This window comes from Macrotis lagotis, chromosome 2, assembly GCF_037893015.1.
Source record: "Macrotis lagotis isolate mMagLag1 chromosome 2, bilby.v1.9.chrom.fasta, whole genome shotgun sequence".
NCBI classification, from domain to species: domain Eukaryota; kingdom Metazoa; phylum Chordata; class Mammalia; order Peramelemorphia; family Peramelidae; genus Macrotis; species Macrotis lagotis.
In genome coordinates, this window is record NC_133659.1 from 69,309,924 (window position 1) to 69,325,623 (window position 15,700).

The window sequence follows — 15,700 nt, forward strand, 5'->3', positions numbered from 1 at the left end:
TCTGATTTCTCAGGTTCAACCATCTTCCCACATAACAATTCTTCAAATATTGGAAGAAAATGATCATATCTCCCTTGACTCTTCTCTATTCTATCCTCATATATTCTGTTGTACAGTCTTCTCACCAACCTGTCTGCTCTCTCCTGGCTCTGCTCCAACTTGTTTAAGCCCTACCTAAAATGTGGTTTTCCATGTGACCTGCCTAGGGTAGAGAGCAGCAGCACCAGGATTTCATTTTGGATGTTCCACTTTTCTTTATGAAGTCCAAGAAAGTATAATCAAGGTAAGATTTATATAACCCTTGGCTCAAAAGATCAATTGTATGGGACTCTCTCCTTATTGGTGGAGAATGATTTTTCAATATTCTCATGCAGGTAGAGTTGGTAAGAGCAGGAGGGAAGAGAGATATAGGCTCTTTTGGCTTTCAACTTGTAGAGAGATTTGCTATTCCAACTTCCCTTCAACCTGACAAAAGAGGAAGACCCTAGTAGCAAGGTGTCTTGAAGAGGAGTTAGCAATCTCAATCATGCCGTATTCTTGGCTTACTTAGTGGAGGCTTTAGGGAATTTCTCCTTGAGTGAGATCTGAGACTTTCAGTTAAGCTGACTTTTCTCCCTCCTAATGGGAGATAATGCATTGTCTGTATATACTCTTTTAAATATACTTTTTCTTATTTCTCTTCTACTTTTGACATAGGAAAATAGGTTTATTTTCTATTTGTTTCCATTGTGTAACTGATATTTTGTGGGAAGAGAGTCTAGCTTTGTATAACTAACTTTTCCATTAAAGAATAGCAATCAGAGATACAACTTGAACCTAAAAATAATTTCTCCTAGGTTAACAATAAAGGAGCAGACAGTCATAAGTCTAGCCTGGTAATGCAACCCCTCTTTAAGGAGAGCAGAGCAGGCAGCCTTTGGCCCAAAACTCTTGCTTCCTCTCCTGATAGAAATCAAAGATAAGAGAAATGGGGTAGGAGACACTAGAGATGTCTGGTCTCCCTGTAAGCCATAACTGCACAGACTCATATGTCCACATATAACATACATGGAAAAAGAATGACTATCACCCAGACACTCTTGCACATAACAACATCCTTCTGATCTGACTTTCAGGCTATGCCTCAAGAATCAAATGATAGCAGACCTCTGGTCCCCTTCAGCTCCACTATTCTGACCTAGACTAAAATTTCTCTATTCCTATATGCATTTAAGCCTTTCCCAAGTTACTTATAATATATATGTAATAATCTAATTACACATAAAGGAATGCTTCATTGTGTTAAAAATATTTTTCTTTCCATGTGATCAATTAATGAACATGTACTAAAAACACAGTGCTAAATACTGGGTCAAAGAAAAAGCGGGGTGGGGGGGGAAACAGTCCTGCACATCAAGAAACACATTCTATTAGAAACCAGGAGGGATGGGAATTCAAGGAAGCCTGCAAGAATTTGCATGAACTGATGCTGAGCGAGATGAGCAGAAACAGAAAAACACTTCACACCCTAAAAGCAACATGGGGGTGATGATCAACCTTGATGGACTTTATCATTTCATCAGTACAACAATCAGGGACAATTTTAGGGTATCCTCTATGGAGAATACCATCTATATCCAAAGAAAGAACTGTAGAGTTTAAACAAAGACCAAAGACTATTACCTTCAATTAAAAAAAATTGTCTTATGTACTAAATAATTTTGCTATCTCTTATATTTTATTTTTTCCTCAAGGATATGATTTTTCTCTCAACACATTCAATGTACAGCATGAAAACAATGTAAACATTATCAGACTGCCTTCTGTGGGGGGGGATGGGGAAGGAAGGGAGATTGGGGGGAAATTGTAAAAGTCAAAACAACAAAAAAGATAGGTAGAAATTATTTTGGAAATTGAATAAAGTATATTTTTAAAAATGAAGCAGATACACACAGAGAGACAGACAGAGAAACACATAGAGAGGGAGAAAGACAGAGATAGAGAAAGACAAAAAGACACAGAGAAAGGGGTGTGTATGTTCCAGGCATAGAGAGTACAGAAATAAAGAGGAAGTACCATGTGCTAGTAATACCAGGTGAGGCTAGACTGTCCCCTACAAGAAGATTAGGAATGTGAAAGAAGATGTAAAGATAGGAAGGGCCCATCCTTAAGAATATTAAATGCCAAACCACTTTAAGTACCCTGTGCTAAATCAGTTTTTAAAGGACAATCAATTTTAAATGAGAATTTTTAAACTTTAATTTTCTTTTGGCATGAATTTTGAATCTGTTTTCTCAAAATAGGGCCCATCCTTAGAATACTTTTATTACAAGGTAATTCATAAATAAGTGAATTGTGTGTATTCAGAGGTCACCTCAACCTGAGGGCTTCCTTTGTGAGATTTAGATAGCACAAAAATGTGCCTTGTATGTGACCTTGGGCAAATCAGAGGGACTACAAAAGCCTCAGTTTTCTCATCTATAAGATGAGCATAATATTATTTCAAAAGTTGTTATGAGGAAAGTGTTTTGCAAAGCATTAAGAATAATGCAAGTTGTGATGGCAGGTCACTTTTAGTCTGGAAACTCCATTTCTCAAACCATCAGAAGAAATGTAGGCTATCTGAACCATCCAATTCCTCTGGAGAGTTCTAGATTAAGAAACTTCTGGGGGTAGAGATAAACACTGATTCTCTCAGTTATTTTTGGCACTGTTCTGTCAACCTGATGTTTGGAAAGTCCTGTAGAGAATTTGGCTCTAAATGTAATGGGGTTGGCTGGAATGCGCTTACCACCAGGGACTGAAGCCAAAGGAGGAGGCTGCTAATCTGTGATTACAAACTGTAAAGATACACCAGGCCCAGTGGGGAGGATGGGACACTTAATAGGTGTAGGAAGTCTACTAATCGGGAACTCTGAGGATTTCCACACTGGGACACTTGGCTTCAGTGGTGGCCCCTTGCCAGAAGGATACAAGGAGGAGACAGCAGAGATTTATCCAGAAGAAACATGAAAGAGAAGATAGAGAATTGACCTGTGCTGCTTTCTCACTAGTCTGCAGAAATAGGCAAAGTTCCCTGCAGTAGGAACCCTGTCCACAGCCATCATTTTTTCCCATTTCTATTAGGATTGGAAAAGATGAGGAGCAAATTGAAATTGTACAATGCTGAATTCTAGTAGCGGTGGTGGGGTGGCAGGGGGAGGCTACAAGACCATTCAGGGGCTTCGAGTAAAGTAACAAAAATTTTTCAAAGGATGCATTTTAAAAGGAAGGCATTAAATCTTAGAGTTGCCACTTGATTTTACAACTCAATCATTTCTCTCTTGAGATTATTTTGCCTTAGGGCAGCTAGGTGGCAGTAGTGGATAGAGCACCGGCCCTGGAGTCAAGAGGACCGGAGTTCAAAGCTGATCTCAGACATTTAATAATTGCCTAACTGTGTGACTTTGGGCAAATCACTTAATCCCATTGCCTTAAATTAAAAAAAAAATTATTTTGCCTCTACTACCATTTTATTTTTTTTTTCAGCAAACAAAAATCTATTTTCTCTTTCTTTTGCCAACACTGAAAAAAATTTAAAAAAGGTATATTAAAATTTTTATATTCCAACAAAATAAATTCCCAAGTTGATCTTGCCCAAATCTTTCTTAATCTGTACCCTGAACTTGTCACTTCTCTGTCATGAGATGGGTTCACATTTGGATCTCTGGAATTATAGTTGTTCACTTTCAAAATTGTGTTTACAATGTTATTATTTTCTAAACAGATCTTCAGAATCCACTTACTTCACTTTGTATGAGTTCATATAAATCTCCCCAGATTTCTTTGAATCGCTCTGTAATAGTATTCTGTTACATTCAGCTATCATAACTTGTTTGGCCAGTCTATTCTCCCCATTCTTATTTCGGAATTTTTTGCCACCACAAAAAAGAGTGCTATGAAAAAGTCCTTTTCCTCCTTCTTTGATCTCTTTGCTATCAAGATTAGTAACCCTCCACCATTTTGATGGACCTTGTCACAAGAACCAACATTGAAGCAAAATCAGACATATCACATCTGATGGCAAATTTCACTAGGAATGCAAGTCTCAGTTCAATTCCCTGAAACAGAGATTCAAAACCATAATTAAGAGCAGAGAAATCTGGGATCTGCTTTATGGTATTGCCATTTGGTTGAAGGAGTCCTTTCTCTAAATCACATTCATCATACGACCTACCCACCTTTTTTCAATCACATTTCTCTAATGTCATCTTTTGGGCAGGTACTTCTTTGAAGTCCCTTGTTTTCTAAATGTTGAAGCCTGCTCAGGTCCATTCATGCTGTTCAGACATCTTCATAGGACTACAGGATAATATAACTAAAGCTGGAAGGCATTTTGGAGTCTGTCCAATTCAATTCCTTTATTTTATTGGTGAAATAAGTGAGTCTCAGAGAGGGTTAATGATTTATTCAGTGTCACAAAGGCAGGGTAGCAGTACCAAGATTCGAATCAAATCTTCTCATGCCAAACCTCAGAGACTATAGTGTTATGAGTCACAGGGACACCAAAAAGCTATTGGTACTATGCAATTAGCCTTGGTTTCTGTAAGAGGCTTGGGGTCATTAAAGGAACTCTGCAAATACCTACTCTACTGTTTAATGCTAGACCTTAGTCATTCATTTGTACCATCTGTACAAGGACAGCTTTTGTTGGCTTTCCATCCAATTGCATGTTATTTACTTGCTCCACTACTCGAACCCTAGGGAGATACTGGGCCAAACTTTATCTATTAAAGAATAAATAATATATGAATAAAAAGAACAAAGAATAAAACATGTACTCTAGTAATTATTTAGGTGGTTAGATCTTTCTGTATGCACTTGCATAAAAGGGATAGAAAGAATCATCATGGATACAGATCCTCCCAGCAGGTCAGAGATCAAGGACAATTCTGAGAGACCTGCTATGGATAATGCCATTATTATTCAGGGAAAAAACTATGCAGTCGAAATGAGAGGAAAGCATACTATGCTCACTTTTTAAAAACTTCTTTTATGTTTTTCCTTTCTTCCTCATGTTTTTTTTTTTCTTTCCCCTTAGTTCTTTTACAACTCTGATATGGAAATATGTAAAACGCGATTGTACATGTACAGCTTTTACCAGATTGTTTATCACCATGGAGAGTGGGGAAGGAAGGAAGGGTGGTAGAAAAATGTGGAAATCATAAATTTGCAAATAGATGAATGCTGAAAACCACCATTGCATGGTAATAAGAAAAATAAAATAAAATTTCAATTAAAAAATAAAAAAAAGTTACAAACAAAAAAAAAAAAAAGAAAAGAAAAAAAGAACCATCCTGGACATTTACAATAAAAATAATATAAAACTCCTTCTGAAAAGTAAGCAAAAATGATCCCACCATCTATTCTGTACTTAATGCTGTGCCAGTTCAGTTCAAGACCTCACAAAAGAGAAGCGCTGCTTGGCACTCCTTGCCTCCAAGGTCAAGGCCTATGGAAAGCATCCTAATCACCCCTGGTTCAGTCACATTTAAAGAGGATACAAAGAGTTATGTATTTTGCTTCACTGCCACCCTCAGTCTCAATTTTGTTCTGATTTTGAGAAGTAGGGCTGCAAACATAATTACTATGCAGTAAATCGGCTCTGCTCAGAACTGCAGAGTGACTGGTAGTGACATAAGGGACTCTGGGCAAGCTGGACGAACTGAGCTGGAGAACAAAGAGGGATGAGGCTTTTTTTATCAGCACTCCTCTACCACCCTTAATACACCAAGTAAGAGTAGGCCAGGAAATTCTAAACACAGGGATCGCTAGAAGCTTTGAAATCCCAAAAGAGCACGTATGGATTCCTCAGTGATTCAAGTTATTTCTATCTACAACCACCTTCTCAATGTATCTTTTCTCCCACTCTACCTATTTTGCATCAGCATCTTGAGAGATGTTTCCTGAAGTGAAGTCCAAGCCTTACTCTGAGGTCACTGAAATAAGGGAAAGAAATCCTTTCAAGTTGTCTGAGATGGTATATAAGCAGGGAATGGGGTAAGTATGAAATATCTACCCCCTACCCTATCTCCACCATCTGTAAAAGCTTTTCTGGGCTCTAAGAGTAACCTAGGAAGGAAGATTCAAAAGTATTAGTTTATTGGATGGGGGGAAAGTGCCACATTAGTTGGCTCTTAGCAAGAGGCCATGAATCCTAGTGGTAGATAATCAGTCTTGAAACACCAAAGGTCTGAGTTCAGTTTCAACCTCTGACACATGCTGGTGGCAAGACCCTGCCCTCAGTGCCTGAGGTAGCAGCTCTATAAGATGATATCACATAGAAAATGACTTCCTGCCTTGGTAGCAGGATCTATCTTTGTCAATGAAAGCACATACCCATTCCTCTATTTCATTATTAGTATACTGGCTTGTTAATGAAATTCTCCTAATATTCAATTCTTTCGTTCAATTAAATCATTTGCTAAGTTCCTTCTAGGTGTCTGGCACTGAATCAGGGCTACAAGGACAGAAAACATCCTTGCCCTCAAGAAGCTTAATATTCTGCATGCATACACTTTATTGTATATTCATAATGTTTCCCAGTCTTTCAGCTCCACACCTCACCATAGACATTCTCCAAAAATTATTTTTAAATGTTGGATGTGTATGTTGGAATAAAAGTACATCCATATAGAACCTATACATTTTTTTTAGGTTTTGTTTTTTTGTTTGTTTTTTTTGCAAGGCAATGAGGTTAAGTGGCTTGCCCTGAGCCACACAGTAGGTCATTATTAAGTGTCTGAGGCCAGATTTGAACTCAGGTACTCCTGACTCCAGGGCTGGTGCTCTATCCATTAAGCCACCTAGCCACTCCCTAGAACTTATATTGTAGAACCCATATTAAATTAAATTAAATTCTTTTCTATCTAAATTAAATGCTTATTTCTTTTAGGAAGGGAAGATGGCAGGGAGAAAAGAGAAGGGGAGAGAGAGGGGGTAGTGAGAAGAGGTAGGAAAGGAGAAAATTTTGGAACTCAAAAATTTTTTTAAATGAATGTTAAAATTTTTTCTTTATATGTTATTGGAAAAATAAAATACTGGAAATATTGGGGAAAAATTTAATTAAAAAGAATGAAAGTGAATTTAAGGGAATTGGTAATAAAATGGAGAATCAAGGAGGAATTAGATTCAGGAAACAAACCAACCAGAAGGGAAAACCTAAAACAAAGCCCAACCCAACCCCAAATCCAATGAACTGCTGAAATAGCCCTAGTAATGCTGACTCTAGTAGGCTAAATGCTAAGAGAAAGGAATTTCTAGAGCTTCACAGAGCATATGAAGACACTCTTGAAACTGAATTCTAATGGTGAATTCCTCTTTCTCAATTGAGAGCACAAGCTGTCAAGGTCATGGTTACAAAAGCATCTACAGTATCTGACTCACAACCAAGCTCTGTCCAACAGGTGCAGAAACAGAATCTCCTAGAAGCAAGAGGCTCTACTGCCATGTTGGTGTGTTGGTGTAGTTGTCAGATCTCAGGGAGATCTACATTTAAATTCTGTCCCCGATACTTGCTAGTTATATGACCATGGACAAGTCCTCCTGCCTTTGATCCTCAATTTTCTCATTTTGCTTTTCTGACCCTCAGTCTTTTCATGCATAAATTCAATTCTCTGAGCCTCAGTTTCTTCATTTGTGAAATGGAACAATACATTTTCTGCTTCATGAGGTTGATAGGAGAAAAAAAAAAAAAACACCTTTTAAATACCAAAAGGCTATTTTTAAAAACGAGTTGTCATTGTTCCTTGGAGCCTGTCTGCCTTCTGGCTCTGGTCTCCCATCAGTCTGTATCCCACAATAGGCTCAAGTAAATCAAATCTATTTGCTGGAATCAAACTAAAAGTTTCTTAAGGCTGCTCCTGTCTACAGTGAAATCCTACTCTAATAAGAAGCCGAATCCAAGAAATTCTGGGCAGTACAGTTTATTCCTAACCCTTATTGAGTGTCTTTTAAACTATGGGCAGGGCACGAACATGGTGATTGGTCAGAGATGATGTCACAACCGTTTGTCCTCGCTTGCTCCCTTTCCTTAAGCCTTTGTCTCACCCCCACATCAGACTCTGCTGGCTGATGCAAAGCTAGGATGCCAATCAGTCCTTCCCAGTAGCCCCAGGATACCCTGGCATGCCACAGGGCAGTTCTGGGGGTCAGCCTCCCTTGGGGTTCCTCTGGCCTCTGAGTGGTTCCCAGCAAGTAAGAGGGCAAAAACTGTTCTTTTTGCCTTGTACTAATGTGATGGAATTATCCAGCTCTCTAACCTATAAATAAACCCAGTTGGTAAATATTTATGTGATGTGGGTGAGACTGATGTTCAGTGGTAATGATACTCACTTTGTTTTCTCTTTCTCAGAGATGAGCCTCCTTGCAGTACCACTGGAAGAGGAGAGGTTGGGGGCAAGATTTCTTTGGGCTTGGTGGAGGGTCAAGGTGAGAAAGAGAAGAGAAAGGAAGTTTCACTCAGGATTTAAGTCTCTCTTGTTAAATCACATACTTTAGACCAAATTGAAAATGTTGGGGACCAAGGCCTACCTGTATGATAATGAGGAAGGTGAGTGCAATGCAACTTTCCTTGGAGGGTCCTTGGGGGCAGACCATCTCTAACTGTGAAGTTTTCTTCCTGAAAAATGAGTGGACGTTGCTACTTAAAAGTCCCAGCCCAGTCTTTCAGAGAATAGTCCTTAGAGTTAGGGTGGTGTTGAGAGGGTGAGGGTCATATTTCCCTAGGGGCCTCATTTCAGCTCAGCAGAAACACTTTTGAAAAGGCAAACTTTGGAATACTATTGTTCTATAAAAAACAAAACGTAAGTGATCAGACTCTAGAGAAACATGGAATGACTTGTGGGATCTGATGCTGCGTGAAGGGAGTAGAAGCGAGAGAACAATCTTGAAGGAAGCAACTCCTCTCAGCAGTCCAGAGAACTGGGACAACTGTATTAGACTGGCTGTGGACTATATTATCCTGATCCAGAAGAAAGTTAAACAAAACAAAATGCATGGGGGAAAAAAACCAACCCTTCAGAATATAATGAACACTTTATAAAAATTATCTTTTATGTATCTCTCTTCCCCTGAATCTTAATTCCTCGTATCAAAAATTACTAATCTGTTAGCATGTTTATCAAAGTATGTATGTACAATACTAACCTGACTGTTTGCCCCTGGGGGGGGGGAAGGGAAGGAAATTTTGTAATTTAAAAATATACATATTCATATGGGTGAAAATAAATAAATAAATTTTAAAAAAAAAGAAAAGGGCAAACTTGAAAGGTAGTTTGAGGATTCTTGGCAGCTCAGTAGTAAAGGAAACAGGTTATCAAGCTTTTGGACTCCTGGGTCTTTGGGGGCCCCTAGTCCTGCCACAGAGAAAATAAAGTGCCTCACAACTGGGGCTGGAAGAAGAGTTTGGACAAATTTGTTCTAATGTCCCTTATTGGCATCTGAAGGTTTAGGTGGTAAAGCAGACTTAGGAAGATGGAAGGCAAAACAAAGCAAAACCGAACCAAACCAAGGTACTGGCTGTAAACCTGATCAGGATCTCAATGAGCTCTGAAACCTCCTCTAGCTCTCTAGAGTCCAGGACCACATGGTCTAGTGTTCGCTTCCTCCTATAGAATGGAAACGCTTTGAAGGCAGAGATTTTCATTTTTTGTCTCTGAATCCCCAGAAGTTTGCATGGTTCCTGATATACCTTTGATTTACATTAAAGAATACAAGTGTCTTATGTAAAGGGGAATCTGATTTCCTTCCTCCTCTCCCCCACCACAGCTTAATATCATCACAGAAGATAAGGTATAAATACAGTTAATATGACACCTATTGATTTTTAACAAGGGAGAATTCTCTCTTCTGTGTAAGTAAATAGGAATCAGCTTTTGAGAGAATCTTTGAAAGAGCCTCAGTTTATGAGTTTAGGGCAGTCTAAACTGGAAGCTAGAAAAGGGACTCCTATTTGCCAGTTGGAGAGTCAATTTGAGGAAACTGTGAGATGTTCTCCAGACAGATAGCTCTGAACACAAAAGGGTTCCCACATCCGCTGGCAACTGAGAGTGTGATTGCAGGAGGGGACAAGCCCTGGGAACACACCCGGTTAGCAGAATATCTGAGAGAAAAGGATCTCTGGGCCTAACAACTCTAGAGCCAAAAGTGGTCCTGGCTACATGCTCTCCACATTAGTGCCACGCTACCATTGAATTCTGAGTCTGCGCCAACTCTTCTAGATGCCAGAGTATGTTAGAGGGAGAGAGTGCCCTAGGTTTATGAGGGGAAACTCATCACCCCTTTACATTTAGATGATGGCATGACTTTAGGACTCTTGGGTGTTGGAGGATTAAAAGAAGGGCAAACATATTGGAAGCATCCAAAGAATTTTAAAAGGTGGCATGCTGAAGGACCCAATAGAAAGAAACAAAAGCTGGGACACACACACACACACACACACACACACACACACAAACAAACACACACAGAAAATTCCTATATATTAGTCAGGCTTCTTTGGGTCCCTTTGTTCTTCTCCTTCAATGCTTTGGAGTCACCTACTTTATTGGTCTGTTAAATATCACGGACCACTGAAAGTAGCTTCTGGAGGTGAAGGCCTTGTTTGTTCATTCAGGTCAATCAGTCAGCAGGAAGGGCCCACGGGGATGAAGTTTCTTGTTTGGAAACTTCAGGGTTTCAAGTCTTTGAGCGATCTCATTTCCCAGAACATCTTTCTGGCTGCTAGGGTTTTGAATGACCCAGAATGAAGGACTGGGTCAGTAAAGACAAAAAGCAAATAGAAATTCAGAAGTTATCCATAAGAGTCCCTTTAGCAAGCTGTGGCTGGGAATTTATGCATCTATTGTAGGAAACAAGGTGAATGGGAGCTCCTAACTGAAAAAACATCCATTTTGCCAGTGAATAAAGGAAGTCAGTGTCCCTAGTTGTACCACTGCCTGACTTGCCACAAGTTAAATGGAATCTCCAAAGGCAAGATCAATCAAGCCCTTAATTAGGATTTTATTCACAACCAGGAATCTATCTTCCAAGGGGAGAGCTGTCCTATTTCCTTCTTAGAGAGATTCTTGGAAACAGAATTAGAGACAGAAAGAACCTTTAAAATCATCTAGTCCAATACTAGGTCCAGTGGCCAGACTGCCCTGGCCACACCCAGTCCTGTTCGTACCTGCTGTGAAGTTTTCACACATCCGTTAGAATACAATATATTAACCGTAAGGAAGTCAGTCCTTGAAGGTTTACACATCTGCCTAGCTCAGTGGACCTCCTCTCAGCCCCTGAAACTCTGTTGGACCTCATTCTTCAATGGTTGACCTGTGTCACCCCCTTACTTTCCATTTTCTAGTGACACCAGAGCCTTGGCTACTGAAAGAACAAATTATTTTCCTCAACATCAGCTGTATAATTTCTTATTTTCATCCAGATTTACTTTGATTCCTCCTAATTTCCCACTCTAGAGCTTCCACTCTTTTTTTTTTGGTGGGGGGAGGTTAGGCAATTATATCCTGGGTCACCCAGCTAGTCTCTGATACTCAATAGTCCTTCCCAAGGCCAACCCTTCTACACTGACTCTTTTTTTTTTAAAAGCTTTTGCAAGGCAATGGGGTTAAGTGGCTTGCCCAAGGCCACACAGCTAGGTAATTATAAAGTGTCTGAGGCCGGACTTGAACCCAGGTCCTCCTGACTCCAGGGCCGGCGCTCTATCCACTGTGCCACCTAGCCGCCCCTCTACATTTACTCTTGATCCCAACAGATGTCTTCTTCAGCAAACTGCAATCATTATTATCCTTTCCTGTCTCTAATCTTTAATATCTCCCTTTCTACTGCTTTCTTCCTTGCTGCCTATAAACATGTTTATGCTCTCCCATACTTAAAATAACAAGAAGGATATTGCTTTCTTTATATCTTACTATCTTCTCTTTCTATCCTACCATCCCCATTAAATGTTGTGTTATACAACACTTGTGTATTTTTTCAGGTAATCTTGAAAAATTCATCTATACTCATCGCCACTATTTCCTTTCCTGTTGTTTGCTATCTAAACCCTCTTTACTCTGACTTTTGAACTCACCATTCAATTAAAACTGCTCTCTATAAAATTATCAATGATTTTTAAATTGTCAAATCTGGGGGTCTTTCCTCAGGCCTCATTCTTTTTAACCTTTCTGTGGTATCTGATATTGATCACCTTTTCTGTCTGGATAGTCTTTCTCTTTTTCTGTCTCTGTCTCTTTCTTTCTCTCTATCTCTGCCTCTCTATTTCTTTCTGCTTCTCTCAGTCCTCTCTGTCTCTGTCTCTCTCAACTCTGTCTTTATCTGTTTTTCTCCCTGCCTCTCTCTTGCCTTTTTCTATCTCTTCCTCTCTCTGTCCTGCTCTATCTCTCTCCTCTCTCTCTCTTTGCCTTTAGATGTCTCTGTCTCAGGGCTGCTAGGTGACACAGTGGATAGAGCACCGGCCCTGGAGTCAAGGAGTACCTGAGTTCAAGTCCGGCCTCAGACACTTAGTAATTGCCTAGCTGTGTGGCCTTGGGCAAGCCACTTAACCCCATTGCCTTGCAAAAAAAAAAGTTTACTAATAGATCTTTCTGTCTCTGTCTCTCACCCTATCTCTCTCTGCCTCTTTCTGTCTCTGTGTCTCTATCTCTCTCCACCTCTGTCTCTCTCCTTGTTTCTCTCTCTCTCTCTCTCTCTCTCTCTCTCTCTCTCTCTCTCTCTCTGTTCTCTTCCTCCTGTTTGAGCTCTCCATCTTCCTTAGTCTCCTTTGATGGATCATCTCTACCTACTATTTGTTTTAGGGTATTTTTTTTGCAAGGCAATGGGGTTAAGTGGTTAGGCCAAGGCCACATAGCTAGGTAATTATTAAGTGTCTAAGGTCAGATTTGAACTCAGGTCCTCCTGACTCCAGGGCTGTTGCTTTATCCATTGTGCCACCTAACCACCCTCTGCCTACTATTTGTGAGTGTGCCCATTGTGCTATCCTGAGCCCTTTTTAATTTTCTGTATTCTCTCATTTGCTTCCAAACCAAGTATCTTATGTCCCTACCCTCCTTTCAAGCTATCTTTTACATGTGATCTCCTCCAATGTAAGGTCCTTGATGGAAAGGATTGAAATGGTTACTTGAGTTTGTATCCCAGTCTAGCACAGTGTCTGGCACATAGTAAATGCTTAATACATTCTCTTTCTTTCTTTCTTTCTTTCTTTCTTTCTTTCTTTCTTTCTTTCTTTCATTCAGTATTAGAACAATTCCCAGGGATCCAATTATCATCTCTATATAGGTGATTCATGTATCTATGTATCTAGCCCCAGTCTCTCCTAAGTTCTAGTTCTGCATCACCTCCAACCTTTTGGATATTTCAAATTAAATGTCCCATAGGTAACCCAAACTCACATGGCCAAAAGTGCATCCTCATCTTTCCCAACAAATACTTCGCTTCAGACTTTCCTGCTACTGTTGAGGGCACCATATTCTCAGTCATTTGGGTTCACAATCTCATTATCATCTTAATACGCTGGCTGTTATTCACCCTTTATAGTCATTCCATTGCCAAATCTAGCCATTCCTACCTTAAGCTCTCTGGTACTATGTTGGCTTCTATCTACTCACCCAAGTTCAGGCACTTAGTACCTCTCATATATTGTTTCTTCCAGTTAAACTGCTGTCTTCTAGTTAAATTGGTAGGACTATCCCTACTGTAATCCATTCTCCCCACAGTGGTCAATATGGTTTTTACTTGTGAATATCTAATTTCTTTCTTCTAAAACACAATAAACTCCAGTGTCGCCCTGTTACTTCTAGGCTAAAATAAAGTCCTTTGTTTAAAAGCTCTTCATTTAATGCTCTCAATAAATTGGTCCCTTCCACCCTGCCCAATTTTCTTATATTCCTCTCCATTCTCTTTATGATCCATCCCTCCTGGCTCACTTTGCTGCCTCTCACACAATTTATATTTGATCACTGTGTCTCTTCAATGGTCATTCCCCATTCCTGGAATTTTTGAATCTCTTAGATTTTTGCACAGAAAATAGAGACAAAATCGTTGACTCCTAAATAAGTTCACTTTCTGAATTTCTGAAATCTGATGTTTCATTAAAAAGAAAACAAAAGAATTAAAGGTAGATACACAAGCATGGCTCTGTGCGCTACACTTTAGAACTATACACTGAATTCTTATCCTTCCTATGATGATTGTAAAATAGTCTTTACAATATAAAAACCAAAGAGATTATTTTCTTTATCTAGATCCTGGCCTTTCCTTATATGGTTCCTTTCCAGCTACTCTGTATGTTTCCTATATATACCTATTTATATACTTATTGCCCCCTTAGTAAGAATTCAAGTTCCTTGAGGGCAGAGGGTATTTTTGCCTTTTTTCATATCACCAGTGAAGAATACAGTGTCTGGCACACAATAAACATTTAACAAATTATTTTTTTATTGGAGATCTATGAAGAAAATTTGGCAGTGAAAGGTGAAGTGATTAAGATCCAATAGGATTTGAATGGCAGAATAAAGAAAAGTTCCCAACTTGAAATCCAGAGTCAAGTTTACTTGACCACATTATTAGATTTCATTTGGACCATTCTAAACTCATTACTGTGAATGAACTAAATCTTTGGACTGAACTAAGTCTACAATGACATTGGGACAGGGGTAATGATGTTGTTTGTCCTTCATTTTCAAGGACACCAAGGAGGTGATGGACTGGATTTGAGGACATGAACTGGATTTGAGTGAGGGGATGTTGTGCCAAGTCACCAGTCTCACTTTCTCCTCCAGAATCATCTGGGTCCAGTGGACAGAAATGAAACAGGACAACTAGAGATGGACATGGATGGGAGACAACCAGGGTTAAATGACTTGCCTAAGGTCACACAGCTAGCAAGTGTCTGAGACTGGATTTGAACTCAAATCCTTCTGACTCTAGGATTCTATCCACTGCACCACCTAACTACCACTATGACAGGGGATAAATAAGGGTCAGTCAGTCACATATTCTTTGGGACTGCTACTGATGGGACCCACCTATCCTTTCCAACCTTCCCCACTCTATGCTGATCCAAATCCTTGGTATTAGTAGTTTGACACTTAACCATTCAAGAACTTTTTGGCTATTTCAGTAGAAGCCACATCACATACAAGAGATTTTACAAGTGATAAATACTTTTCCATTCCCATTTTCCGTTCTTCAAGAACAACTTCAAGCACCTTTCCTGACAAGCCTAGGTTGGAAGAGATATACTTTTGCTCTCTTCTAATTTGAGTCTGCTCATTATCTCTATTATTCATTGGGTATTTATCCCTTATTGTCTTGACATTTGAGTTATTTTCTCATGTATTTCCCAAACTAAACTACTAGAATTTTGAAGCCAGGGACTGTTTTCAGATAGCTTTTTATCCTCTGACTCCATTGACCCTCAAAACTTCTAGTTCCTTCTTTCCATAGCACTTCTTAAGAGTTAAGCTTCCATGTCCATGCTCATCTTCCTAGTCCCTTAGCACTTAACACCCCCAGCAGGAGTTAATCAGATGCCCTAAGGCTAGCTGGCTGTTTATCTGGCTTAGACTTACAATGGGCATTTGATAAGCAAGTTGGTTTAGCTGAGTGGACAGTCTGAATTGCCAGGTAGCCAGTCCTTACACAACAGGAGGACAGTGGAGAGGGAAATCTATTCCTCTCCTGT